This window comes from Macrobrachium nipponense, chromosome 28, assembly GCF_015104395.2.
Source record: "Macrobrachium nipponense isolate FS-2020 chromosome 28, ASM1510439v2, whole genome shotgun sequence".
In the NCBI taxonomy this organism is placed as follows: Eukaryota; Metazoa; Arthropoda; class Malacostraca; order Decapoda; family Palaemonidae; genus Macrobrachium; species Macrobrachium nipponense.
In genome coordinates, this window is record NC_087217.1 from 24,642,558 (window position 1) to 24,647,557 (window position 5,000).

Below are 5,000 nucleotides of genomic sequence, written 5' to 3' on the forward strand. Positions count from 1 at the left end.
AAACAGAATAAAAACAGAGGAAAACTTGCAGAAATACCTTTATGAAATTACAAAAATAGGACAAAAAAAATCGGTTGCCATTTGTTATGGAATAAAACCACAAAGAAAATACTTAAAAAATAAAAAAGGGAAAAGTATGAAAAATCTCAGGAAACGTTCAATAATATTACTAATCACAAAAAAAAAAGAAATCTGAAATAAATTAAGTTTAAAAATGAGAACAAAATCTTGACAATTACATTTCTTTATCTATAACCCCGGAATCCAGCTACAGTCACCAAGTGATTACGACAACACATCCTCGTTCTTAGTTAATCAATCGCCGGTAATTACACCTTTCTCTCTAATTAACGAATTAAGGAAACCTACCATAAACCTCAGATAATTACTCTTTCGGAGTCCTAACGCCTGCCTACTCCTTATCCTCAATAAGAGAGAGACGATCATTAGACATAATTGAAAATTGTGGAACATATATAATTGCCTCGGGATTTATATGGAATGATTTTCTACCAAATTGTACACACACACACACACACACACACACACACACATATATATATATATATATATATATATATAATATATATATATATATATATATATATATATATACATATATATATATATATGGGAAGAACGAGTCATTATTTTTTTTTTTTACTTATTCCTTCGACAGCTTCTTATCTTATACAGTTTATGGGTACATAAACCACCCATTGCCACTCATTTAATTCACATCACATTCTACCCTATATCAAAAAGCTTATCTGACCCTCCACAACTCCTACTTTGCATAAAACGAACCGTATAAGGCTCAACATCTTCCCTTCAGAGTTGAAAGAGAGAAGACTTGTTCCCAGAGGCCCTATCTTCGCTTTTATGAATACTATATATGTGGAGGAGCCTTGCCTGGAGAAACCTCATAAAAAAAAAAAAAAAAAAAAAAAAAAAAATTGCTCGCTGCGTCCAGGAAGAAGCCATAGATGCAAGAACCCTCCCACACGTCCACAAACGAAGTCTGATATACAGGCTTTATGACGATGCCCTGGAAGCTTTTTATCTCATTGATAAGTGAGTGTATGGGGTCTTTGTATAATGTATGAGGTCTCTACTAATCAGCAGTGTATGGTATTTTTCGACTATAGCAACTTTGAATCTGATCTACTTTTCCCCTCCAATGTTCAATTTTTCTTGTTAATTACGACTAGTTTTTTGTTTGGTCTTATAGTTAGGGATACTATCTGGTCTTTCTGTCTGTTTGTTTGGATGCCTGTCTGTGTGTCTGTCCGTCATTCTTAATGTATGGTGATTCAAGTTTTTTTCAACTGTGGCTACTATGAATCTTATCTACTTTTTCCCTTATTCGTTCAATTTTCATAGTTAATTACAAGTAGTTTCTTGTTTAGTTTCAAAGTTATGGATGCTATTTGTGTTTACTCTGTCTTTCTGTCTGTTTTTCTCTGTGTGTGTGTGTGCCTGTCTCTCTAACAATTAGCCAAAATTCTTCTGAACCAATAAACACATCATCGAAGATTAATATTCTCATTTCCAAAAATTTTCGAGCAGTTTCTTGCTTAGTCTCATAGTTATGGATGCTATTTGAGTTTACTCTTTCTTTCTGTCTGTTTTTCTCTGTCTATCTGTGTGTTTGTCTCGCTAACAATCAGCCAGAATTCTACTGAACCAATAAACACATCATCGTAGATTAATATTCTTCAAAAATCTAAAATTCCGTGATCTAAGACAGTGATGAAATTTAGCTATAAATGAAAATCCTTTCCTGTAATACGAGGGCCCTCTGGGGGAGGGAAAGAGGAGGAAAGAGGGAGGGGGGAGGGAAGGAGGGAGGGGGGAGAGGAGGGAGAGAGGTGGTGCCACACGGCCTTGGAGGGCATCGCTATTCGTGCCCAACTCCAGTTAACTTTTGCTCTCGACGTTGGCATCAACTCGCGACAAACTCGGAAACTTTTGTTTCCACTTGTTTATTTTAGCCCCTGAAACAGAGACAACGAGTTGGTTGGTTTGGCTGATGAAGAGAGAGAGAGAGAGAGAGAGAGAGGAGAGAGAGAGAGAGAATAGTAGTCACAGTTGCATCTAACTTTTGGAGTCGCCATTACTTTACGTTAATCTTATAAGTGTATGCTAAAAATTATGTTTATATGCATAAGAATGATAATAATAAGTGAAACAAACATCTCTTTGTTGTGCATAGATTCTCTTTGTTAATTTATTTCATAATCTATGTCACTGAATAAAAATTTGCTACCAATTAAACTAGCATAAACTTCCCTAGATTAAAATACTTATCTCATCCTACATAAATCCTGCTTTGCATAAAATGCGCTGAGTCTGAAATATAATTTTCTCCCTTCAAAGGTGAAAGAGAAAAGTTTTTTTATTATTATTTAGAAGTCCTAAATCTTCTTTTATGAATACTATATGAGGAGAATCTTGAAGGAAAAACCTCGCAAAAAGTGATGCTCTATAGACCCAGGCAGATGGCTTTAGCAAGCACCCCCTCCCACGCCCACATACGATGAGGCTTCTAGACGCCCACACGTTTCAGATACGTTGACTTTATGAAGGTACTCAGGGTGGGGAGAGGGGAGGGTATAATCTCACCGATAGGCGGTGGAGTTTATGAGAGCTTTAAAGAAAGTAGAGAATAGCTATAGGTTATTCAAGTTGTTTTATGACACAAGCTACTTTGGATATAATCTACGGTTATCTTTTTTTCCGATTAAGTTTCATCATTGATTAGGAGTAAATTTATATTTTGGTTCTTTATACCGGGGTTAGATCCCATGTTTTACTCTCTCTCTCTCTCTCTCTCTCTCTCTCTCTCTCTCTCTCTCTCTCTCTCTCTCTCTCGCAAAAAATATGCCCCTAATCCAAAAAAAAAATCACCGATTCAGAGATCTCAGACTTATGATAAATAGGAACCAGAAAAAATAAAGCCTCTCCTTTGATAAGAGAACATTCTGCGAGAGAGAGAGAGAGAAGAGAGAGAGAGAGAGAGAGAGAGAGTGAGAGAGAGAGGAGATATACACAAATAAAAAAACACACCAGAAAGTTAAATATAATTAAATTAAAATGGAAAGTCTTTATGTGCTCGATCATGTCTCAGCATTACTATTAACTGTTCATTAACTTCGTCTTATATTCCAATTACGCAAATTAGCAGCATCTGGTTAAGAACTCAATTATTCTATTAAATTCTTTGGTACGACTCAAGAGCTTATTCTCTTGCCTTTAACAGTGGTTAGGGAAAGAACAAAGAGGGCACCCTATTATTAATATATTTATATATATATATATATATATATATATATATATATATATATATATATATATATATAGTATATATATATATATATATATACACACACACACATAAACACACACACACACACACACACACACACACATATATATATATATATATATATATATATATATATATATATATATATATATATATATATATATATATACATATATATATATATAGTATATATATATATATATATATATATATATATATATATATATATATATATATATATATATTTGTGTGTGTGTGTAAGTCTGCATGTGGTCGTGAGTGAGTTTGTACTTGTTTATAAAAAAAGCAAAACTGAAATCGAAAACTGTTATTAACACGATGTTAAGGACATCTCAGAAATTATATGAATAACTAAAAATCATTGAACGTCATATTTATTTTCTGTGAAATGCATAATTTACTTAATCGTTTACGCCAAACTCAACGTGCCAGTGCTTTGCCAATATCATTCTCAATGATCTCTCTAGTTTGCAGTAACTTTGATCTATCCACTGGTCTAAAGTATTTTCTGTTGTGACTTTGATCTATAAACTGGTGTTTGGTATCCTTGAATTTTAAAAATGGTCCTAAGTTTCTTAATTCTGTATTGGTATGAAAATTTATACCTTCCTCAAAGGTCTTCTGTTAGTCTTAAGTGCCCTTGAGATACATATTGGTCCTCAGACTCCTTGGTCTACTCACTAGTCTTCAATGCTATTGGTCTACCAACTGATCCTTAGTCTCCTTGGTCTGCTCACTAGTCATCCATGCCCTTGGTCTGTCTATAAACTGTTCCTTAGTCTCCTTGGTCTACCCACTAGTCATCAATGCCCTTGGTCTAAAACCTTGTCCTCAACCTCTTTAGTCTACAAACTGGTCTTCAATCTCCTTTTTCTACAAACTAGTCTTCAGTCTCCATGGTCTACCCAACAGCCGTCAAGGACCTTCGTCTAAAACCTGGTCGTCTGCCTCCTTAGTCTACAAACTTTTCTTCTTTCTCCATCTTCCACCCACCAATTATTAGAATCCTTGGTCTACAAACCGGTCTCCAGTCTCCTTGGCGTCCCTAATGGCCTAAGCCTAATGAGACATCTTTGCTCTGCGCTCTGTAGCCTTCAGTGTCCTTGGGGTATCCACTGATAACCTCCTTCCTCCGTCTGTTCAAATCGAGCAGTGTACCTTCCCTTCGGCGAACATACAATGCAGTTATCACGGATATGTTAATGCACCTTATCACCTGGTGTAGCAGAAATGGGATGGCCGTGTAGTCCCTCATTGACTTACAAATGAGCTACAAAGCTAGCCAGAGAACTGTCATATCTCTTGGGTGAGAGTATTCAAGGGTAAATGTTAACTTAATTGGAACGGGCCATCAAATGGCACTATGTATTATTATTATTATTATTATTATTATTATCATTATCATCTCAAATTCCTTCGGAATAAGCTGAATATGGAAATAATGCTCTCACAAGAGGAAAACCTGCCCTACATTAAAAAAAACTAGAACATTTGTTCAGATTATATGAAAACAATACAAGGAAAACTCATATATGTATATATATATATATATATATATATATATATATATATATATATATATATATATCTATATACATATATATACATATATATATATATATATATATATATATATATATATATATATATA